General features: G+C 46.4%; 2 long non-coding RNA genes across 3 annotated transcripts in view; one reads left to right on the top strand and one right to left on the bottom strand.

The window, feature by feature from the left end:
• Positions 1-2588: 2588 nt before the first annotated feature.
• Positions 2589-25561, bottom strand: part of LOC140217443 (uncharacterized) — a 64276-nt gene continuing 41303 nt past the window's right edge. Inside the window, exons 1-3 of one of the 2 annotated variants that reach the window (XR_011894021.1) lie at positions 9146-9704; positions 4139-4200; positions 2589-2707 (exon numbers count right to left, since the gene is read on the bottom strand). This is a non-coding gene — a long non-coding RNA (uncharacterized lncRNA). Of the gene's footprint in view, positions 2708-4138; positions 4201-9145; positions 9705-25561 lie in introns of those variants that run through there. The other variant, XR_011894020.1, reaches the window with a different exon arrangement.
• On the top strand, positions 16402-24370 carry LOC126539848 (uncharacterized). Its single transcript, XR_008614345.2, has 2 exons — positions 16402-17386; positions 18724-24370. It is a non-coding gene; the product is annotated as an uncharacterized lncRNA (long non-coding RNA).

Below are 25561 nucleotides of genomic sequence, written 5' to 3'. Positions count from 1 at the left end.
GTGCACATCCGCTGCTGTGAAATATAACCTCACCGAGCATTCGACCTCACTCAACCTCAAATTTGTCCACGAGGTTGCCATTGCCATAGCTAAAAAATTTTAACAGCCAACCAATGTCGCATCACTTTGGGAGGTTGAGATCAGCTTAGGTTGACTTCATTATGTCATCCGTGTGAACCTCGTGAGGTTGGCCATCTTTGCATGGAAGTCTACATTCTATGGCCCCCTATAGAATCCTGGGGTGCTATGACATAAAATGATTCCAAACTTTTCTATTCCAATTCTGCAATCAGCCCACCACGATTGGTCTAAACTCTTTCAGGCCACTCCAAACTTCACCCATCTGTCACGCGACGTCACGAAAACCGTGATGGCTCTCCATCTGATATACATGTACACAATGATTATGAATGATTAAACCGCACAAAAGAAAAATAATTATTCCTGATTCAACGCCTTTTCACCATTAGCCCTCTGCTATTGGTTCAATGTTTTTGGGCAATACCCACCTCGCCTGGCTGTCACGCGACCTCACAAAACCGCAAAAACTCACTGCATCAAAGTGACGTGTACGCGAAAAAAAAAAGCATTAACATGCCGAACAAAACTGAAAATTTTTCTGCATAGCCAGAGACTGCCCCGTTCTGAAAGGAATAGAAGATGGCTGCCCGCCGATCGCTCAGGCCCTCGCTACTCGCACCTGCCGGTCGGCATGTATTTATTTGCACATGATAAACATTTTTGCATGGCAGTAAAACGTTATCGAGCCCTTGCGGCATGTATACAGCATCACTCTGCCAACTCTTTCTTGCTGAGGATCCATTTTAGCGGCACTCTTATCCTTCTGTTGCAAGCCGCCGCGATTTTCAACCAGCCACCGCAAGCTAAGTAAGGTGAAGCAGACCAATCGGAGAAGCCAGCACCACCCTCTTCATGCGGTTATCTGTTTTCACTGTGCTGGCTCGGCCCCATCGAAACCCCCTCCACTAGACCGTACTCCTCGCCTCTTGTCAGCCAATTAGATAAGAAAAACCACTGAGTGTAGGCAATGTTATTGGTTTTTAAAGTGAACAAAGGTGACCTCCTATAAACGAGGAGAGTGTTTGATTGGGTTGTTCAGACCACGCTGCAGGTCACTGCCCGATGCTTGCGCCGGTGGTTACGTTAATTTGATGTCAGGAGATTGGAATCAAAACAGTTTGAAATCATTTTATGTTATAGCGCCCCTGAATGTGCTTTACTTTTGGTGCGTTCGATTCGCCTGCACCGCCTGAACCAGTTCACGAGGTGTTGCACCCTGCCATTCGTTCCAGTGGTGCAGCAATAGCGCCTGCTGAACCACTCCGTTCATTTCAAAAGGTGCAGGGCTGGTTCATTTTGCTGCACCTACTCCGCTGTCGGTGCCGACTTGGTGCAGGCGTACAGGTGCGACGCAGCGGTGCAGCAGACAGTCCAGCACATGGGCGCAAGCGCCATTAAAAGCCCGCTTACGCACGTCTGATGTGTGTACAGGTGTGGTTTGTAGTTAGGCCCACAAGCTGATAATACTTGTAGTTCACGATCTTTCAAATGTACGCACTCTGTGCACATTAATCAGGCATAACATAACGCCTGCACCGCATCTGCACCTTGGCATTCGTTTCGAGTGTTGCGCTGTGCCTGCACCGCAGAAACAAGCTGCACAATTTCTGAACTTCTCGTGAACCTCCGTTAACTGGTTGACAGTTGTGCAGGTGAATTGAACAGCCCTTTTAAGTGCTTCCACACGAAGTTCTTATTTGCCCTTACGTTGCTTAGTGGCCTGATGGCTGCTTCAGGTATTGTACAAAATGTTCGATTCAACATTGAAAGAAAATTCAAGGATATGAATGCTCATGAAGGCCAAAATTCAGTGACATAAAAATGCATTAATTCTGCACATAAACTAAAAATTGTCAAATTTCCTTCTTCCTAGCTGCATTCAGTTAAGCATGCTACTAAGTTGGAATTGCTGGAAAAGTGTAAAAAAAGGCAATTCTCTTTTATAGTGTAGAGTGTCGACTGATAACTGGCCTTACGGCCAGAAATGATGTGCATGCCTTGAGAAGGATGCTTTAGTTCAGTGCCAACTCTAATCTCTTTATTCAAATACATGTAAAATGCAGAAATGCTTTTGAGACAACTACTGGAATAATTGCAATGAAATTTGTTGCATTTGAGAGAAAAAGATAAAATTTAGTCATTCTAGGCTGCATAATTTTGATTTAGGACCTTGAATATTTAGGAAAAATTGCTGAGAGTCAGTAAGCTTAGAAAATATAAGCACGAAGTTTACAATTTCATAGCTTTTGTATCAAGTTGTAAACTTCATACGGAAGTCTTTTTAATTTCACAATTTTCAAAATTTCCTGCCACAAAAAATTGCCCCCTAGAACAGTCGCTACATTTCAGCTTTTTTTTTTTTTTTACATGTAACCAACCTCATCGAATTCCGTTGCTGGCTTCAGAGAAAAACTATTTCTCTTTTCCCATGTATTCAGATAGGAGCTCCAGAGATAAAACTGCCTCCAAGTCAGGTAAACCATTGTATTAAAGAACATTATAAGAAGGAGAAGGAAAAACATTTATTAAAAAAAATAAAGGAAAAGCGGGTGTCTTTCTGCTTGTGTGGGAGGCGCCCTTAGTCCAGGACTCCTGTGGCTCTTGCTGTCTCCCGGGCTCGCCACACCTGGTGTAACAAGAATTGTGTTCTCATCTGAATTACTGAAGTATACTTTTTCCTTTGTCATAGGTGGAAAAGGAAAGTATCAGCAACGTTCTCACACCTACACTGTCCTTATTGGTATGTAGTGTGACTAAATTCTGCTTGTGCATTAGTTGTGTTGATAGCATGCTTGTTCCAAATTCTTATTTGTTCCTTTTGCAAATTTTCATTTTGTTCACAGAACTTTCCAAAAGGGGAACGTATCCAATAAAATAAAGCACTAATTTACTTTCATGCTGAAGATTCATAACTCTTACAAATTGATGTGGTTTCTACCTGGTGATCGTCACTGCACTAAAGAATTATGAGCTAGGTACTAGGGTATCCCAGCAACATCATGAGCAAGCAACACCATCTTCTCTCATCTCTTAGAGAGAAAAAAAAATTCTTTATAACTTTACTTCACTCTGCAAAATGCTTGAAGCATAAAAATATCACTCGTTTCTTTATTTTTACATATTATAGTACACAAGCACATATTAAACAATGAACAGTATCCCTCATTGTCCTCTCCCATCCAGTCATCCCTGGCCCAAGACTATGCGACTGCCAGGTCAGCAAGCCAAATTAAAGAAAGTGTACCACACATGAAATAGGACGCTGAAAAACTTATAAATTTTGTTGTAGTTTAACCTAACCCTCCCCTCCTCCTCCTACATGACAAAAACTTGTTTGCATGTCAAGGTAGCATCAGAAAATACTAAATTTCTTTTCTGATTGAAATTAAACCTGGAAAGTATTCTATCAAGTGCAGAGGGCAGAAGAGCATTAGCAAATAGCATAGCTTTCAAGATTTTTCATACAGTGCCTATAGGTTGCCTTGATGCTGCCTCCCATCTCCCTTGTACTGAAGCATGCACACACATTATACCTCCATTGATACCGAAGTCCCACTCAAAAGTGTCTGGCCACCGCAAATCATCCTGCATGTACCGGTGACAAGGTGTACATCTTTGGAGAAGTTATTTCTGATTCAAACATCTGATGGGCCAGAAAACTATAAATTTTGTTATGTCACCAATAACCAAAACACGAATTAATATTCCTGCTTGCAGGGACACAAACTGACTGCTGTTACTGAACAGCGTTCCGTGGCATTCAAGTGAGGCATGATCTTGATCGTCACTTATACGAATAATCATTTGGTTGTATGGCTGGGATTCCTAGGTGATGTGAATTGCAGTGGAGCTACTTAGTGTAGTGACTGACTTGGGGCTGCTCAATAGTCTTTTTTTTTTGATGCCACTCTAATGTCCGCCAAATAAAAGAAAATGTTTCTTTCTACATTGTGTCTTATCATTGCTTTGCAATTCGCAAGCACAGTACAGCAAAAAAGGGGCCTTGCCTTACATTGGTTCAATTTTAAATAGGCAATAGCTGTTTATTTCGGCATACATGCTGCAGTTCGTGCTCTGCAGGTCTCCAAGCATCAGCGCCTGCTTCCGAGAAGATGACAGCTGTAAGAAACAAATGACTCTGTGTCACACAACTACACAAACATGAAAGTGCCTGCTTTATCATAAATACAAAAAAATGACAACTCAGGCAGACTGGCAGAGCAGTCATCAATAATAAAACAAGACATTGCACAGTTTATTTGCCTAAGAAATGAGGTCTGCACATCAAGCTTAGCAATTCTTGGCAGCTTGCTCGCCTTATACAATCAGTCCACATTGTTAGCTCAACGTAACTGTTTGATGGATTTCACAGTCCTCTTTAACACTCTGCCTGTCCCTCACTTCACCAAATCTGTTGTTGCCGTGAACACCACTGAAATTGCAGTGGAATCTCATAAGTGTCCAGGCAATTGTAGCTGTCATTCGTTTTAACAACTATTTCAACAAACCAGTTGGGCGGGGGCCTAAAAACCAGCAATTTGGAACCATCAAGTTACAGTGCACAGGGCTGGGCAAACACTTTTAAATTGGGTGCCAACAGCACAGAAGGTTCGCACTACCCGCCGTGGTTGCTCAGTGGCTATAGTGTTAAGCTGCTGAGCACGAGGTAGTGGGATCGAATCCCGGCCACGGCGGCCGCATTTCGATGGGGGCGAAATGCGAAAACACCCGTCTACTCAGATTTAGGTGCACGTTAAAGAACCCCAGGTGGTCGAAATTTCGAAAGTCCTCCACTACGGCATGCCTCATAATCAGAAAGTGGTTTTGGCACGTAAAACCCCACAATCTAATTTAATTTTAAGGTTTGCACTAACTTTCCAAATGCAGGCAGATTTAGGTGAACAATCACATTTAAGGTGGAGCTTATGTGCTGCTGATCTATGGTGTAAAAACACACATCTTGCTTTTACGTTGGCCTTGTTAATCAAAGAAACATATGTGCCATAGAATCTTGACTGTGGGTAATATTAGTGATAGCCACATTGGACAAGTGCACCCGTCCTACTGGAGAGCTTCTTTGCATTCTCATGGGAGGAACTTTTGAAGTTCAACCATGTCATAGTTCTGTACAGCGAGGGCAATTTCGTCTCAAGGCCAATGAACCAGGAACGCAAAACATTTCTCTATGGAGTGAACAGCGTACCCTACTTTTTTAAACTTACTAAGCTGAATGAGCATATTTTTTCTGTCCATATCGCCAACAGCAATCTGCCAGTATCCAGAACGAAGATCAACAGAAGAGAAATAGCTGGAACCGTGGAGGCAGTGAAGGGCATCGTCTATATTTGGGAGCGGGTAGACGTCCTTCTTAGTAATTTTGTTCAGATGACGGTAGTCCACACAGAAGCTCCACGTGCCGTCCTTCTTAACCAAAACCATAGGCGACGGCCAGGGACTCGAAGAAAGCTTAATGATGTTTTTATCTAGCATTTTGTTCACTTCACTTAGAATTACTCGGTGTTCCGATGCAGAAACTTGATACGGTCATCGGTGAATAGGCGTAGCATCGCCAGTAGAAATCCGATGCTGGACCGCGAGCGTCTGGCCTAAAGGGCGATCGTTTGAAGTAAAAAATATCTCGGTAGGACGATAATACTTGGCAATGGTTGTCAGCCTGCGCAGAGAATAGGTCCACCGCAACCATTTTCTTTATGTTGGCATCGGTGCCCGAGGCTGGTGCGAGGGGCCTGCTAAGCTCAGAAGAACCATCGGTTGATAAAGCTGCTACGTGATGGTCGCCAAGACAATCAACGTTGACAAGGCAAATACCTTGCAGTAGGATTTGCTTTCCCAATCCAAAGTTAAAGATAGGCATGCGAGTACGGTTAGCAGTAACAGTCAGAATGCTGTGAGGCACGGTGATGTCATACTGTAGTGGAATGTTGGGCAGCGGAGTGATGAGGTACTCGCCATCAGGAACAGGTGGGCAACACAACAGTTCAATATAGGCTATTGACTTCGGTGGCAGGCAAATAAAGCAGGTGGGGCGTAAGCGGCACTGGGGTGCGTTAGAAGGTTCTACGAGAATAGGCAACTCAAGGCAAAGGGTACTGGCAGAGCAGTCAATAAGAGCAGAATGCGCAGAGAGAAAATCGAGTTCGAGAATTAGGTCATGGGGCAATGAGCAATCACGGTGAAGAGGACAGGAGTGTGGCAGCCGGCGATGCTCACACCTGCCGTACATATGCTGATGATAGGCACAGTACCGCCATCCGCAACGCGACCAACGCGTGCCGACGCTGGGGTGAAGTGCTTTTTCAGTCGTCGTCGGAAGGCAGCACTCATAATAGAAAGATGTGCTCCTGCATCGATGAGTGCAGTGACAGGTGTAATGGTTGGAGTCGGGCATGAAATAGATGGTAGCTGGCCCATGCGGTCATCGAACTTATCCACACTGAGGACGTTGTTGAAGGGAGAGACTTGTTCTCATCAAGAATGAGGAATCTGGGATTTATTTACAGTATCTGCATGAGAATGTTACAGTTCATCAGTCTAACATGACTGAAAAAGGAATGCACCCTGAGGAGCCGCCAACGGCTCCTTAAATACACTGTCCTCCCGAAATCCCTAGGTGAGGGAAAACGGCAGTTCGCCGACCAATTCGGAGCGTCCAAAGTCATCGTAACCAACCCGCCTTTGAGGGGGAGGTTTACGCACTCACTTGTGCACAGGTTGCACTGACCACACCAAGGTGAGAGGGTTTTCGCAGACACTGTGCTTGACCCGAGCAGGCGCCTCCTTATCCCAGAGTTGACCCTGCAGTCAGTGGCCGCCGCATCTGTCTATTGACTGACGCGTGAGACGGGTTTTAAGCTGCATGAGACGGCACCGCAAAATATCTTCCAGGAGCTCCCCTGCTCCAAGGAGACCTTGACGGTGTACACGCTAACAATACTTGCTCCGCCCACTGTGTCTAGCCATCTCGGCGCCCTTCCATTGGGGACGCGGCGCATTGTCCTCCTAACAAAACCAGTCGCCGCCACAGCCGTGGTGGCGCCGATGGGCTGGGGACTGATGTCTGGTCGCCCTTTCAAAGCGAGTCGTCACAGCAGACCTGGTGGCGCCTTTCCGTCGGTCCCTTCCTCGAAGATCGCCAGCCCCCGCTGGTCGAACCTAACACAGGATACCCGTCAACGTCAAGAAAGTTTTGGTTCATAGGTAACATGAGCAGAGAATTTGAGGGCAGGGTCGATAACACAGCTTGACCTCCAGAAGCTGTAGTGCCTAGTTTTTTGGCTGCATCCAGGAGGCGATAGGCGACGAGGAGAAGCGACGGGCCTGGCGCGAACAAGACTGATGGCGTTGAGGTGAGGGCGAGTGGCTGTAGCGAAGGTTCGGAGGTGGGGCAACAGCGGCAGTGGGTTCTAGGCGGGTGGCATAGGGAACAGTAGGTCCAAAGGTGCAGGAATAAGCGGAGGTGTATGGCCGAGGAGGTGGTGGCCATTGGTTGCGGCAGTGACGAGCGATGTGGTGGATGCGACAGCAGTGGAAGCAGATCGGCTTGTCATCAGGGGTACGCCATTTGGACGGGTTGCGATATGTGGCAGAAAAGGAGTGCCGGGGACGAGGAGGGCCGCTAGAGAACGGGGGAACGCTGGGTTGAGTCGTTGAACACAGAGTTCAGACCCATGTTCTCAAATTCCTGTCTGACGAGGGCCTGAATCCTGGCAATTGTGGTTGCTGGCGGGTTGGAAGGTGTCGCGGAGAAGGCTGGCCAACAGGTGGCCTCGAGCTGGCGGCAAACAATACGGGTTAGGTCATCACAGGTGGTCGTCTGATGTGCTCGACCCTCACATGTCGACGTAGCAGCAGTGTTGGGTAGCTGCGTGATGTGGTGTGTGATACGGCGACTCTTAGCTTGTTCAAGGCGACGGCATTTATTTATCATGGCGCCGATAGGAAAGACGTTGCCAAAAACAAGAAAATTGAAAGCGTCGTCGGCGATGCCTTTTAGCCACCTTATCTGCTTCAGACATAGTATCGTGGGCTTTGTGGCAAAGAGCCAAGACGTCTAGGATGTATCAAACTTATGGCTCTGTAGATGTCTGGACACGAGGCGCAAAAGCCTTTTTCGCGGCAACCTTGCGCCCAAAGGGGTCGCTGAACAGCTCTCGTAGCTTTACTTTGAAACTGTCCCAGCTCGTTATCTCGTCATGCGTTTGGAGTCGCACGCGTGGGGTGCCGCCGAGATAAAAGATTATATTAGCAAGCATAATTGTTGGATTCCACCGGTTATTAGCACTGGCGCATTCCTAGAGCTTGAGCCATTCATCAACGTCCTGTCCCTCCAGGCCACAGAAGAGACCAGGGTCACGATGTTGGGCAACCATGACGATAAGAGCAGTCGGACAAGCTGAAGCCGTTGCAGATGTGGTCTCGTCACCGGGAGGTATGGTGACAAGCTCGATGTACCGACCACTCCGGAGTGCCATGACGAGGACGGGGATGGCTAACCTCCACTAGAATGTTGCACAGACACAGACGAAATACACAGATGAAAGAGGCTATTTACACTGGAGCCAGAAAGCCAGCCCGACACTCGCTCACGCCATAAGCCCAGACACACTTCATCTCTTCCTCGCGGCGGCTTGCCTTTTGAGCATCTCTCGATGAGATTGTAATAATATGAATGTCTGTACTATATTGTGTGGTGTGTAGTGCGTGACACGGTGTGGCAGATGGAGAGAGACAAGAAGCCGACGAGAAAGAATGTGCGCGCAGAGGCGAATTCTGTACTGGATGGAAGACAACGTTGAAGAGCATCCAGCACGTGAGCACGCAGCACAAGAAGAAAAAAATAAAAGGAAAAGGCATCCAATCAGAAGAAAACACGGAGCTTCCAGGGGCCAATCAGGAAAGGACAAATCGACCAGAGCGGCAGAAAAGCGAGGTGTGCTGGCAGAAGAAGGGAGAGTTTCAAGAAGCGACGCCAAGAGAAGGTCGGCCACCGGACCGGGAGTTCAAGACAGTTGGCAGGTTGCGGACCCGAGGCACCAGGACTTACCCAACCGGGACCTCCTGCCAACCCGTTCCTGGGCTTTGCCACTCTACCCGATCGTGAACTGCTGCTCGAAACCGGCGAGTTTCTGCGCCCGTGGGTAGAACGAGAGCAGTCGGGCTATGGGCTCGAGTTCTACGCCCAGCTGCCTGGCCAGAACGCCACCACCATCTTCCGCCGCCTGCCTTCCCTCTTCAAACCGGAGCCACCGCACTCTGGTCGCCTGTTCATCCACCGATCCCATCGTCATTGTGGTGAGACATTACATTTTTTTCTGTTTTCCAAATCCCCTTTACCAATGAGAAATTTCGCAGCAGCCCCCCTTCAAGTATTTATTGAAGAAAGCTTTCAATCAAGAATTCATTCATGCTGATGTAATTATGCAATGAATTACAGAACTTCATTCAACTTGCTTGAACAATGAATAAAGAAATTAAATGGAAACCATTAGTCGGTTGGACTACACCTTAACGTGCAACATAATTGGTGAATGTATATCCATAATTTATTTCCTTCCATGTCAGTTAATTTCATTGCTCTGAGGAATTTTCTAAATTTTTTTTGTGCTTGCATTACTATGACCACAGCTAAAGTAATACAAGGCAGCAAATTATTCACTGGTGCCAAAAATCAATTTTTTTTCCCACTTGTCGGCAGCAACGCAAGTGGAAAACTGCTTAGCAAGATTTGTATCTAGCAAATATGTGTGCAGTTGGCATCTTCATAACAGAGAGGTGGATCATGCTACACTGAGGCTCAAGGGCTAACTGGACAAACCTAGCCGAGCTAGACAAGGGTGGACCAGTGCATGGTACTGGCTCGGGCCAGGCCAGGGAAAAGTGTCCATGCAGTGCTCTACTTTTATGCACTGTTTTCAAGTACTGAAATTTCATCCTTAAAAAATTTCTAGGTATTGCAAGCATACTATGCTCTTCTATATCCATCACAGCTGCCTCTCATTTTCAGAACTACCTATGCTTTATAGCTCAAAATAGCTGTAAAAATAAGGTATACTGAAGCATACACTAATGTTTTGTTTATGTGTTCCTGTCGTATGTTGAAAGGCAACGTTTTGGTTGCAAGGTGACTTTCAGTTGTGTTTTGCCTCGGCACCATGACAATGACGTATTGACACGTGTACTTATATTTATCGGGCGACCACGTTTCGCCGTCTAACAAATCTTATCGCACAGCGCGGGACGCGCTTGCATGTATCCGAAGTTTCTGGAAAGTTATCGATGCTTCTATCCGCAGTCTGTTGTCGCGGAACCTTGTGTTATCTGATTTATTTGCCTGACGCGAATGGTGTAGAACTTTGTGGAAGGCACGCGGGTCCCAACGATTAGTCTGGAACATTCGACGATTCTGTATAAAAGCCGACGCGCTTGACCCGCTGATCAGATTTCCGACGATCGCCGACTGTGTTCGCCGCTTTCGTTGTGCTATAAGTGTAGCCTGCTTTGTGGGCACAGGTTCGCCCAATAAAATCTAGTTTTGCCTTTCACAGTATCGCCACTGTGTTCTTAACGTCACCACCGCGTGACATCTGGTGGAGGTGCTTTTCGTTCATGTACCGGACGCCCCCGACAAGCCGTGATCCAAGCCCGGACCGCAAAGAGAACACCAACGAAGTCCCGGAGCATCGAGGAAGCCGCCGTCTTCAACAGCTGCCCCCGGAGCACGGACTTCTGCCTGAGAAGACCAAGAAGATTGTGGACAAGGCAACCCCAATGGCAGCCCCAGCGTCCCCCATCGTGCTGCAGCAGCCCAGGGAACCTCCGACGTTCCGCGGATCAACATTTGAGGACCCGGAAACCTGGCTCGAGACGTATGAGAGGGTCGCTAGGTTTAACAGTTGGGACAGCGACGACAAGCTGCGGCATGTCTATTTCGCACTGGAAGACGCCGCCAGGACCTGGTTCGAGAATCGAGAAGCCACCTTAACGACGTGGGACCTGTTCCGAAGCGGCTTCTTGCAAACGTTTACAAGCGTCGTGCGAAAAGAGCGAGCCCAAGCACTACTAGAAACCAGAGTGCAGCTGCCAAACGAGACGATCGCGATCTTCACGGAAGAGATGGCCCGTCTTTTCCGGCACGCCGACCCGGAAATGTCAGAAGAGAAAAAAGTCCGCTTCCTGATGCGGGGCGTCAAGCAAGAACTTTTCGCAGGACTTATTCGTAACCCGCCGAAGACCGTAGCTGAGTTTTCGGCAGAGGCATCGACGATCGAGAAAACCCTGGAGATGCGCACCCGGCAATATAACCGCCAGGGGCTCACGCCGCAGTACGCCATCCAAGGACTGGATTCCGGCGACCTTCAGGAGACCATCAGGGCCATTGTGCGCGAAGAACTGCGCAAGGTCCTGCCTTCGTCGCAGCCCCAAGTGGCTTCGATCGCCGACATCGTCAAAGAAGAGGTGCACCGATCGCTTGGAGTTCCCGAGCTGCAACCACAATTACCGCAGCCCCATCCAGAAGCGATGACATACGCCGCCGTCGCACGCCGTCAAGGTCCCCCTCCGCGACCACGCCAGGGCCCTGCAACGACGCAATTCCGTCGTCCGCCGCCGCCGCCGCCAGCACGCCCACCCGTCGCCCAGCGTACCTACGCGAGGAAGACGGACATTTGGCGAGCCCCCGACCACCGCCCGCTCTGCTATCACTGCGGAGAAGCCGGCCATGTGTACCGCCGATGCCCATACCGCGACCTGGGATTGCGAGGGTTCGCCGTCGACGCACCGCGCCCTCGGGAAGGTCAACGCCCTCGTGACATCGCCGACTACCTCGCCGCTACTCAGTGGAGCCCTCGACGACCGTCCCGTTCGCCGTCACCAGGCCGCTACCTGTCGCCACAGCGCCGACCATACACTGGCCCAGCCCGGGGTCGGTCCGTCAGCCCATATCCGGAAAACTAAAAGCAGCAACCGATGGAGGTGCGGTTGCTGTTCGTCGAACTGACGAAGATCCTCCGCCGCCGACGAAGACGCCGAAAAGACTACCTCGACGACATAACAACGACGTCACACCGCCGTCCCGACGAAGTCTGGCAGGAAAGAACACGCCGACGAAAGACCACTTGACGACGCCACGTACCAACCACAGGTCAACTCGACGCAGCCGTGATCCGACGCTGAGGCCTAACTGTAACGCAAGACAAAGAACCACCGACCTCGACGTGCTTCTCGACGGCCACGCAGTTACCGCCTTAGTAGACACAGGAGCCGATTACTCCGTCATGAGTGGACCCATCGCAGCCCAATTGAAGAAAGTTAAGACTGCATGGGAAGGCCCGTTAATTCGGACCGCTGGAGGACACCTCATCACGCCGAGTGGAATCTGCACGGCAAGAATTACCATTCATGACCGGACTTACCCTGCCACCTTCGTTATCCTGCAACAGTGTTCACGAGACGTCATTCTCGGCATGGACTTCCTGAACCAACACGGCGCAATCATCGACCTGAAGTCGAAGTCAATAACGCTGTCGGAAGATCAAGCGATACCGCCGGAGAGCCCTCGTAGTCACCACGCCTTGAGTGTGCTCGAAGATCAAGTGAGCATCCCGCCTCGCTCCAGCATTGTTATTTCGGTCGGCACCGAAACACCCACTGACGTAGAAGGCGTCATCGAAGGCGACCAACGTTTGCTGCTCGACCGTGAAATTTGCGTCGCAAGAGGGATCGCTCGACTGCACGGAGGAAACACGAAAGTGTTGCTGACAAACTTCAGCGAGGAGTTCAAGCACATCAACAAGGGCACGGCGATCGCATACATCGAGGAAATTCAGGAAACCAGCGATGTCTTTGTCATCTCGGATTCTGTTGCATCTACCCCGACGACCGTGGTTCCCGAGCCAGACTTCGACATAAATCCAAGTCTCCCCGTGATTAAGCAGCAACAGCTCAGAAGTCTGCTTCGACGATACAAAGACTGCTTTTCGACGTCATCGAGGATTCGACAAACACCAGTCGCAAAGCATCGCATAATAACCGAAGAGTGCGCTCGACCACTACGCCAGAGCCCTTACCGAGTTTCGACGCGAGAACGCGAAGCTATACGACAACAAGTCGATGAAATGCTGCGCGACGACATCATCCAGCCGTCGAAAAGCCCGTGGGCGTCTCCGGTTGTTTTAGTGAAGAAAAAGGACGGAACCCTACGTTTCTGCGTCGATTATCGTCGACTGAACAAAATCACGAAGAAAGACGTATACCCCCTCCCACGGATAGACGACGCATTGGATCGGCTCTGCAATGCTAAATACTTCTCATCGATGGACCTCAAGTCTGGCTACTGGCAAATAGAAGTCGACGAAAGGGATCGCGAAAAGACCGCCTTCATCACGCCAGACGGCCTCTATGAATTCAAGGTTATGCCATTTGGACTGTGCTCGGCGCCTGCAACGTTCCAGCGCGTGATGGACACGGTGTTAGCAGGATTGAAGTGGCAGACGTGTCTTGTTTACTTGGATGACGTCGTTGTCTTCGCCGGAAATTTCGACGATCACCTTAAGCGGCTTGCGACGGTATTAGAGGCCATCAAGTCATCAGGGCTCACTCTGAAGTCGGAAAAGTGCCGCTTCGCTTACGATGAGCTTCTATTCCTAGGCCACGTCATCAGCAAATCTGGAGTACGCCCTGACCCGCAGAAGACAGCTGCCATCGCAAAGTTCCCGCAGCCAATCGACAAGAAGGCAGTGCGCAGATTCCTTGGCATGTGTGCCTACTATAGGCGCTTTGTCAAGGACTTTTCACGTATCGCTGAGCCACTGACACAGCTAACTAAATGTGACGTCGAGTTCAAGTGGGAAACGCCGCAGGCCGACGCATTTCAAGAACTCAAACGACGCATGCAGTCGCCGCCCGTACTTGCGCACTTCGACGAGCACGCCGATACCGAAATCCACACTGACGCCAGTAGCCTAGGCCTCGGTGCCGTGCTAGTCCAGAGAAAAGATGGTCATGAACGCGTGATAGCTTACGCTAGCCGGTCGTTGTCAAAAGCGGAAGGCAATTATTCTACGACTGAAAAGGAATGCCTCGCTATCATTTGGGCTACAGCAAAATTCCGCCCTTACCTCTATGGCAGGCCATTCAAAGTCGTCAGCGACCATCACGCGTTGTGTTGGTTAGCTAACTTAAAGGACCCTTCAGGACGGCTGGCCCGGTGGAGCCTCAGACTACAAGAATATGACGTCACGGTAATATACAAGTCCGGAAGAAAACACTCCGACGCCGACTGCTTATCACGTGCCCCCATCGATCCCCCGCCGCAAGACGACGAGGACGACGACGCCTTCCTTGGAATAATAAGCGCGGAAGACTTCACTAAACAGCAGCGAGCAGACCCGGAGTTAAAAGGCCTCGTCGAATACTTGGAAGGGAACACCGACGTTGTCCCTAGGGCATTTAAGCGTGGGTTGTCTTCGTTCACGCTACATAACAACCTGCTGGTGAAGAAGAACTTCTCACCAGTCCGCGCCAGCTACCTTCTTGTTGTACCGTCAGCGCTGCGTCCAGAAGTACTGCACGCCCTACACGACGACCCAACCGCTGGGCACCTCGGATTCTCCCGGACGCTGTCGAGGATACAGGAAAGGTATTACTGGCCGCGTCTGACCGCCGACGTCGCCCGTTACGTCAAAACATGCCGAGACTGTCAGCGGCGCAAGACACCACCGACAAGGCCAGCAGGGTTACTACAGCCGATCGAACCTCCTCGTCGACCATTCCAGCAGATTGGGATGGATTTGTTGGGGCCGTTTCCGACGTCAACATCCGGGAATAAGTGGATCGTCGTGGCGACGGACTATCTCACCCGCTTTGCTGAAACTAAAGCTCTACCGAAAGGCAGCGCAGCCGAAGTGGCGAAATTTTTCGTCGAGAACATCCTGCTGCGACATGGTGCCCCAGAAATCCTCATCACCGACAGAGGAACGGCTTTTACAGCAGAGCTCACCCAAGCCATTCTGCAGTACAGCCAGACAAGTCACAGGAGGACAACTGCCTACCATCCGCAGACGAATGGTCTCACGGAGCGCCTGAACAAGACCCTCGCCGACATGCTAGCAATGTACGTCGACGTCGAACACAAGACCTGGGATGCCGTCCTGCCGTACGTAACATTCGCTTACAACACGGCGGTGCAAGAAACAACACAGATCACGCCGTTTAAGCTGGTTTACGGCAGGAATCCGACGACGACGCTCGACGCCATGCTGCCGCACGTCACTGACGAGGAAAATCTTGATGTCGCTAGCTATCTCCAGCGCGCCGAAGAAGCCCGACAGCTCGCCCGCCTGCGGATCAAGAACAAGCAGAGGACCGACAGCCGACACTACAACCTCCGACGACGCTTCGTCGAGTACCAGCCCGGCGACCGTGTTTGGGTATGGACCCCGATACGCCGGCGAGGACTCAGTGAGAAGCTGCTGCGACGCTATTTCGGACCCTACAAGGTCATCCGACGTATTGGCGCACTAGACTATGAGGTCGTGCCAGACGGCATTTCGCTGTCACAGCGACGCCGCTCAAGACCTGAAGTTGTCCACGTTGTGCGACTCAAGCCGTACCACCAGCGTTGACGAACTTTGGGACTTCGCGTAACTGACCTTTGGACTTGGTTCCTTTTCGTTGTTTTGTTAATTATGTTTATTAAGTGTCCTTTTGTGTTTCGCTCTTATATTTGTAGCATCGGGACGATGCTTTTTAAGAGGGGGGTATTGACACGTGTACTTATATTTATCGGGCGACCACGTTTCGCCGTCTAACAAATCTTATCGCACAGCGCGGGACGCGCTTGCATGTATCCGAAGTTTCTGGAAAGTTATCGATGCTTCTATCCGCAGTCTGTTGTCGCGGAACCTTGTGTTATCTGATTTATTTGCCTGACGCGAATGGTGTAGAACTTTGTGGAAGGCACGCGGGTCCCAACGATTAGTCTGGAACATTCGACGATTCTGTATAAAAGCCGACGCGCTTGACCCGCTGATCAGATTTCCGACGATCGCCGACTGTGTTCGCCGCTTTCGTTGTGCTATAAGTGTAGCCTGCTTTGTGGGCACAGGTTCGCCCAATAAAATCTAGTTTTGCCTTTCACAGTATCGCCACTGTGTTCTTAACGTCACCACCACGTGACAGTATTGTCAAAAATTCATTCAACAAGAGAGATAGCAGTTGATGCCACAACGTCACGCTTACTTTTTAAGTAGCCGGAACACATTTTTACACAAAATGAATTCGCCCAAGGCACACGATCACCAGGTCACTACAGATGTTGGTAAAGCACTATTTATTTCACACAACTGTTGCACCTTACTTGCAACTGTTGCATCTTCCTTTCCTTAAATTCCTTTCTTATTCACACGGAAGGGGTGGTTTGCATAAAATTAAAATATCCGGATACACAAAAATACGGAGCAGTAAAGAAAGGTAAAGCGGCAGATGAGCAATATTGTCGCTCCAACGTAGTGACAAATGAGCTGCTACAAATGCTTCTTAACAGTCATGCTTTAACGGTACGAGTGGTGCCTGCATTGCGTTTAGAAAAAAATTACGATGCACTACCGAGGTTTTGCTTCATTTATCATGTTAAAGGTAAACAGCCGGACTCCGCTGTTATACTCTGCGTCGTCGCAAACTACTGAAAGGCGTCACAACGCATCTACAGCGCGTAAATGTATAAAGCAAGGCTATAAAAAGGTCACCCTAAATGCAAATCGGAGCGCCGAACCTACGCGTCTTGGTGGAAAGACGAAACGAGTGCTCTTCAAAACGCAATAAACAATGGCCACATATCGATTTATCAATAAAGATCGTTATAAAACGCTTCTGTGTACTGGCGGTGCAAAAAATACAAACTGTTTGAAGAATTTAAACCATTTAAACTGGGTCTGAATCTTTCAATGACACGGACGCCCTGCAACAAACTAATAGAATAACCATGGAATAACTTCCGAGCGCTGAGAACGAGATTAACGCTTACAAAAAAAAAAAAAAAGATTGGCTTTGCTAGTTTCTGTTTCGGTTTCTGATGCACGAAGCGCCACCTGCTTCCTGCAAAAAGTGCCATGGCAGCTTCCTGTTTACTTTTCGAAGTTGGCGTAACTAACGCAGCTGAGTCTCGAAGCTTTCGTGTGCCGTTATGCATAACGCAATGTCATTGAATAGATGCTGTGAGTATTTGTGGAGCCTCTAGAAAGTCCTGCATCTATGCGTGTGTGTCTTTGTATACGCGCCATCTCTGGAGGTAAGCAAACCCTCTCAGCCAGCTTGCGCCGACCTTCGTTGCAAGGGCAATATTTGTAATTTAACTACATGCTTTATCGGTATACAGCTGCATCTGACCGCCACTTTCTTATAGGCCTGATGAAAAGTGGTATTGAAATCACTACATGAGTACTACCGTAACCGTAATCTCTACCGTAATCTTAACCTGCGTTTTCGTTTGCTTCAGTTCTAGTTCGATTTCAAAACAAGATCCCATTTGTTGGTACTCATCGTTCATTATATGCTTAGCATGTTGGCTTCGCCCGATTTGTCCAGAATAATATATATATCATCGCCTTATAACAGATACGTCGGTATCGGAGAAGCTCGCAGGTGGGTGTGCCGTTTTCACTGCCTAAAGTACGTATGAACGACGTAGATAATGACATCTAGTGATTCATAAATAACTTGGAGTAAAGAAATGCTGTGTTGCTGCGAAATTTTAGTAAAAACAAAGCAAAGATACGCCTGAAATGTTTTTCAGTGAAGTATTTGTGCACATACTTGGGGACGTATTCTGAAACGTTCCACTTCGGCGATAGTTTGCCTAGGCAACAATTTCGCCTTCAGGCGCGCGCTGAGATGCTAAGATTGCATAACAAAATACAAATTGCATAGCAAAATACAGTGGTGACTACCAGCTGATGCTTTTTGCGGGAATTACAATATATGTAGCAATCAAAATGCAAGAAAAAGTAGCAACAGAAGAAAACAAATTAAACACCTGTGAGTTTATTCAACCATGCACTTGTGCATACATATGTGCTCACAGGTAGTTCTAGCTTTCTTTTATTGTGTCCGTGTTTTGCTGCACTACCCAGATACCATTCCATGATGACCGACCAACAAGCCCATATTGCCACCCTTGTCGATTTCATTTCTAGTACAACAGGCTTTTTTCAATATGTTCCTTGGGATTCTGGGCATACTGTTGCCCTCATTGCCACGGCTGCCAGCAGCACGTGTGTCCTAAGGTTCTGTATTCATAACAAGCAGCTTCCACAAGATATAAAATCGTTGTTTACTGGTTTCGCACCATTCGGATGTCGGTCACGGAAAAAGAATTTTGAAGATTGTATGTGCTAAACAACTTCAGCAGGCGTGTCTCCACAGAGATTATCTCAGCGTGGAGATGTTTGATCAGTATGAGCTGTGCGTTGCAAGGAATCTTCTGTGGAGGCACCTGCACTTAGCTGATCAGGTCACCAAGTTCCTTTGACAACCTCAAATAAGACTATTACGGGCTCACGTGAACAAGGATTGACAGAAAGCAACAAGCGATGTCTACGTTTCTGAAGGTTTCATCCTTCCCAACAGTGTGTGCAAAGTTCTTGGCCTCGGTCCAAAATTTGCCCAAGCTACAAGCTGGACTAAACCGGAACTTCCCTGTCCGTCATAAGTAAAGTGTCCAGAAGAGCCCCGCAAGAAGATGGTGTGAGGATGAACTCGGAAGGTTTAGATGCCCTGTTATGATGTAAGCCCCCAACCTTCTAAGTTACCTGTGAAATGTGTAGTCTTACCTGAAGAGTAATTCATTGTGTGTCATACCAGCTGACAAAGAGGGTGGTTTTGCAGTTTTTTCCTTTAAATGTTTCTTGGAAAAAGCCAGTCAAGCAATTTCTGCAGTGTTCAATGAGCGCAAGGATGTATCACTTATGAAAGTAGCAGCAAAACCAAGTGAAATTTACAAAAAGTCGAATCTCGATAAACTAAGGAAAAGCTCAGAGATGTAATTTTTAGTAAGTGCACAAGGAGGATGTTCCTTTTCGGGTCATAATTTCCGAAAGGGGTACCTGGCAGAAGCAAGCTGCCCTGTACCTGGTTTCAAAGCTGAATGTTAAAGAGATTGATGACCAGTTTCTTGTAAAAGGTTCTGACGAATCCTTGATTTTGTTAGGTTTCACGGCAAAAAGGGCTTCAAGGCCTTCTCAGCTAAGGTCAAAGAATTATATTATTCTATCCTGCTCAATGACCTTATCCAATGTGTCGAGGATTGTATTGACAAATATGGCGCTGTAAGGTTTTCACAGGAAGCAGGTTGTTTCAGTAGAAGGGTATTTAGAATTATGGTGTTTTTACATGTCGTCAACCTTTGCACAGTGGAACAATAGGCTGAATCTGCAGAAGAAAGGCATTTGCATAGGGTTGTGTCTGGCTCCCGTCTTTAGCAACCTATATTTAGCACAATTAGATAGGCACATATATGACCACCTCACGGGACTAACAGTTTTTCAGCGAGCTTTTAGATGTGTCAATAATTTTTTAGTGTTTCTGGATTTCCCTAGTAATAGTTTTCTAGAAAAATGTCCTGATGTCTAAGATTTCTTGCGAGTATTTGAGACCTCTTGAAGTGACTTTTGAAGTGCAATACGTTTCAGTTTCTTGACTTTCAGTTCATCTTTACTGATAGTAGGACTTGCTGGGCTTACAGTCCATGAGCTAAGAAACCCCTTCTCCAATTTCATTCAGCCCATTTGAATTTGGTGAAGAGGGGCATAACTAACTAATAGGGATGGCTTTCTGCCCACTACTGCGCATGTGGATGTAGGCCGAAATTCAAAAAATCTTTTATCGTTGCAAAACACGGAGACCGTGTTACACGTGAGATAATCAAAGTGGGAGAAATTCTATGTTTAAAGGATGGTTGCATCAGCACCCCTCTATCGCTCTCACTGACAAGGAGATCAGACACCTCGGGCTATCACCATGTTGAATTTTGCGTGGCTTTGTCGTGGCGTTCTAAGTATGGTTGGTCGGCTATTGTGTGACTGTATAAATAGCGATGCTTTCTGAAAAGAAAATAAACAGTTGGAAGTACAGCGCTCCGTTCTCTCTTCTATCCCTTCTGGTGGCTTTGCGCTGTTAACCTGACTTTGAAGCATAATTTATCAACAAACCCAATCTTACACCCTTCGTAACTAACGTGTTTCAAAAACGTCCTAATGAAAACCAGTTTCCAGCAACAGGCTGCAAGTCTTAAGGAGGCTGGTTATCCTAACCACGTGTTGGTGTCGGTGGCAGAAAGGCTGCTGAAACAGGAACGTTCGAGACGATGCCTCCGTGCAAATGCAAGAGCTAGCAGCTGTGACCAGGTGAAAACCGCTGTGATTCCGTATATGCACCAGATATCACATAGCCTGAAAAAGATAGGAAGCCAAGGTAACGTGCGGGTGTTTTTTCAGCTCCAAATAAGCTAAGCACCTTGTGTAAAACCACTAACCCAATAAGGACAAAAAAGCCGGTTTGTGGTAGAATCGCAAAGATGAGTTCGTCGGATGCGCTGTAGGAGTGGTCTATCATATTCCACTGTCATGCGGTAGATGCTACATAGCCCAAACCGGAAGATGCATTAATGAGCACTTAAGAGAGCACAGAAATATAGTGTATCAGGTGACGATTTTCTTGCTTTGCATTGCAATACATGTCCATGTCGCCCTCTTCTAAATGACACCACTGTTATATACAGGGATAAGCATAAGTGTGTAACATTAATAGTATAAACTGGGCAAATCCTCTCGGCCGCTGACCAATGTATCAGCAAACTATCACTATCATTGTCCGTGAGAAAGTTAGATTATTTGCGCATGCCATGAAAGTTGACTGCATTTGCAATGGATCATTTAGGTTTCTTGGTGTTTTCTTGTTGTACCTGTTTTAGACAGTGTGGCTCTACTCATGAGCCATATATACAGTCGACTTCCATTAATTTGATCATCTTTCTGGGGTTTTACTTGCCAAAACCAGTTCTGATTATGAGGCATGCCCGTTAATTCGATCCTGACGGGACCATTGAGACTGGTCGAATTAAACAAAAGGCATAAAAAACATTGAAACATGCCATAGCTTCACTTTGCAGTATTTGCCTTTAAAATTAACTTTGGTCGCATTTCAGTTTAGCACTACACCTGCAACGATCAACAGCTACCAACTCGCCCAGTTTACTATTTTTCCTAATGTTAGCTTCACTGCAATACAGCCATGTTATGCATAGAACCATACCAAGCAGGGAAAGGTGCCATTGTTGCAAGACAGCACGTGTTCCCTAATTTACGTACATGCACATGTGCAGTCTCCAGTCACAGTATGAGCACCAAGACGCCTAATAGGTGTATGGGCAGGCCTTCAGAGTTTGATATATTCACCCTCTTTTGTTGGCTTTTAACATCTCCTCGGCTTATCGCAGTTTTTTCAACTTACTGCCTTCCTTTTTGCTAGCTTTCCCAAAACACAATTGTTTTCCACTTCTCTGTGCATGGCACATTTACTTAAAGAACATGTACTAGGCTTCATTAATGGTCTCATATACGAGACATGCATGGAAGGTGAAAAAAGGACTCAAATCACCACTGAAAGGTAAGAAGCAGCTCTGAATGGCTGCCAGTATGCTTATTAGGTGGCTAGGTGCTCCTACTGTGACAGGAGACTGCATGCCTGTATAATCAAGGAACACGTGCTATGTCCTGTGACAGTGGCCCTTTTCCATTCTTGGTATGCTTCACCACAGTAAGTTGCATATGCTTCAGCGCATAACACAGCTGTATTTGGGCGAATCTGACCAGTGAGGTTCGAATTATCCGACGAAGGCCAATTTTGAGATTGAAATAACAGAAGTTTGGGCTCACAGAAATGTATTTCATTAAATAAAAAACAATCATCAGCAAACAACTTTATTTAAAAGGGGTGACTGACTACTTCTATATCATTAATATATATTAAAAATGACAAGAGGCCAAGCATGCTGCTTTGAGGAACACTGGAAGTAACTGGCACTTCATGGGAAGGGCAATCGCTTATGCTGACGAATTGTTTGTGCTTAGTTAAGTATGCAGAGATTCAGGCAATTAAGTATGGCAGAAGATTGTGATTTCGAGCTTCTCAATTAGTTTAGAGTGTCAAACAAGCTCAAATGCTTTTCTGTCTGCAATACAGGAATATAACATCAATCCGGCCAGGTTTATCAAGAATGCTAGCAAATGCTTGCATGTATAAACCCGTGATCCAACTTCCAATAAATCGTTGAAAGTACCAATTGTGTGTGTGTCTTCTCTCGTCTGTCTTGTCTTGTCTGCGCTAAGCACTAAAAAATGTTGTACCAACAATGTTAAAAGTCCACCCTTGCAATGTAAAGTTTCTTTCTTTTTTCAAAAATACTCCACACTTCTCTGAAATGTGAACATATTTGTTATTCAATAATCAATAGGTCGGTTTCGTCAAATATCCATATTTAATTCTATCCAGAAATATCAATATGAAAACCTCTACTACATATGGGCCTTGAGTGTAGCAGTATGGCCTTAAATGCGTGTAACCAATGCTACTTACAGGGAACACAAGAGGTGAGTCTGGGGTCTTATGTGCAAAACCACGACATGATTATGAGACACACCATAGTGGGGGACTCCGGATTAATTTTGACCACCTGGAATTCTTCAATGTGCACTCAATGCATGGTAAACAGGTGTTCTTGCATTTCTTCCCCGTGGAAATGCAGCTGCTGCAGTCGGGATTTGATTCCGAGCCCTTGGGATTAGCAGCACACAATGCCAAAGGCATTATGGCGGGTTTTGAAACTCGAGAGGTGGAAAAGAAACCGCGGAAAGCTTTAGAAGAGATGTTTTTTAGATTGTTTGACACATGTAATGCCAGTCAAACCAGGCTTCTGGCCAACTGATAAGTTTGTAAATGAGAGTGACTGAAAGGTGATAGTATCTGCCGCACCAAGATGACATCAGGAACATGTTCACATTGTCCAAATGATAATTTTTACAGCCTCAATTGAGACAACAAATCCGTTGGCTGCCTAAAGGCGAGGCATCCTTACTGCGCGACTAGAAATTACTAAGCAAAGCAAAAAAGTACCTGCTGTATATGTCCGCTCAGGAACTGCAGTTCCCTTTGAGAACGGTCACCACATGCACCTGACTTTCTCCCTAAAGATTCCGGTATGTGTAATTATTGACAGAAAGGAAGATTTGATCACTTCTAATTGCGTGTTCTAAAATTGAATACAAATCAAATGGTCAACAACTATTTGATTTACATTTGACATTTTGAACATTTGCACAGCACAAATATGTACTCCAGCCATACTCGAGAAGAACGCCATCAGTGCAGATTGTGAAACACCTGACGAGTAGGGAAAAAAAAGCTGCGTTTCCAGGGCTCTGAAATTATTTTGAGCTTTGTGCAAGTGCACCGTCAGTAGCGCACCTACTGGTGATGATCAAGGGTTCAGCATTTAATATATCTGCTCTTACCAACACTAACAATACGAGATATTCCTCCAACGATTCTTTCCTTCCTCAAATAAACACTAATTGTCAATGTTTACTGCTCTTTTATGGCGATTAAACACTAAATTAAACCACCCCATATTAAAGCCTGCCGCACAACATTAACATTCAAGAGAGATATGAAGAAATATTTACTATCGACACTACTGGCTACAGACTCATTACTTGAACATATATTATATACAAATTTATTTTACCACTTCCAGTGCTTCTGTATTTGCCTAATGTATCGCTTTTATTCTCCATATCCCATTGTCTTTATTTTTTCCTTCCTTATTTTTAGAAATTTGAAGTTTTTTGTCGCACAGTATATATTTCACTTGTACTTTGCATATTGTAAGCATATTTTTGTTTCTAATTATCTCGTACATTAACCTAGTGTTCTTTGATATGTGTCATCCCTATGTTTCCATAACGTGCTAATTACTACATTTTTATTTATTTATACGCAGCATCTATTTCATTTGCTTGTATTTGTAAGCACTTTCCTTGTATTTGATTACTTGCTTCATTAACTTCGTGTATTCTGATGTGTATCACTGCTATGTTGCCATAATGTATTAATTACTATATTGTTAAACTACTAATAGGTCCCACTGACAGTTTTTGTAACTTCGGGACCTCCTTCTGTACTAATGATGAATGATGAAATAAAATTTAGGTATTCTGCATCAATTGTGTAATTATTAGGTATTAAACATCACCATTGCTAGATGTCACAGAGGCACCACTCCCGAGGTTTTGAGCCACCTCTAGTAGAACGAACAAGTGATCTTTTTTCATGAAGTGGATTGGCTTCCCACATGACATCATTAAGAATACACAAAGCAAGCCTCCTCATTAAGCTTATTTTTAGTAGGATATGGAGGCATAGTAATTGATGTACCTGTAGAAGTAAACACACTAATGTAAGACATGTAGATGTTTCTTGAGTCCAGTGGTAGACTTGCCTGAGATAGCAGATTGTCTGCCACTGTTGTCTACACACATACTATCGACTAAAAAAGTTTACGGACCACGGGATCTCAGAAAACGCTAAATATCCGAACAGCCTTTAAAAGTAGCCAGTAAAACCGTACATCACAATGTTCGCATATACTAGTAGAGGCTGGAAATGGGAATACCAGGCTTCGTTTTGAGGCTGCGGAGATATTCAGCTTTTTGTGAGATCCCTTCATTCGTTAACTTTTTGGGTCGATAGTACATTTGTATGTGTGTGGTAGGGAAGGTATGAATTAGGGAGTTTCTCCAAAAAAGCAGGGCTTTGCTATAGATGTGCCAGGCTGTAGATGTGCAGGCAAAGAGCGAAAAAGAATGCAATAATGTTTAACAATAGCACAGTGACGACAGCAACCAAAGCAAAGCAGCAGAGGGGTACATGTGGTGGCAGAAACTTGCACTGTACCTATTGCACTTATATTCTTGTACTGCAGGTGAGTGCAGAGAGTAAGTTACCGCGACTGCACACTATACAAAACATAAGCGCTCTATGTAAACTTCGTTTTGAGGCCATCATCACCACAATAACGAAAAAAAAAGCTGCATCTCTAAGTGACACAGGGACACACTAGGTTCAAGTAAACTGCAAGTAGCCAACACTACTGTCACTGTACAATGTCGTGTCCAATGAGGCAGGACATAGCCAAGGCCACATAGAATAAAAGTGACATTGGAGAGGAAAGGCTTTAGAAGAGGGTAATTTTTAACCACTTGCAGCTCTTTATATAGCATGGTGACATGAAGCTTTTTTGAGTAACCATTCGAGAAGAGATACTGTGTACGTGTAGGTAACACACAACTAAAATAGTTTCAGGGACCCTTTGGGTGATGAGGTTAACATTTAGTCTTTTTTTCTTTATGCA

The sequence above is a fragment of the Dermacentor andersoni genome, chromosome 4 (assembly GCF_023375885.2).
Source record: "Dermacentor andersoni chromosome 4, qqDerAnde1_hic_scaffold, whole genome shotgun sequence".
Lineage (NCBI taxonomy): Eukaryota > Metazoa > Arthropoda > Arachnida > Ixodida > Ixodidae > Dermacentor > Dermacentor andersoni.
The sequence above is the reverse complement of the archived record's forward strand: the minus strand, read 5'-3'. Positions and strand labels throughout refer to the sequence as shown.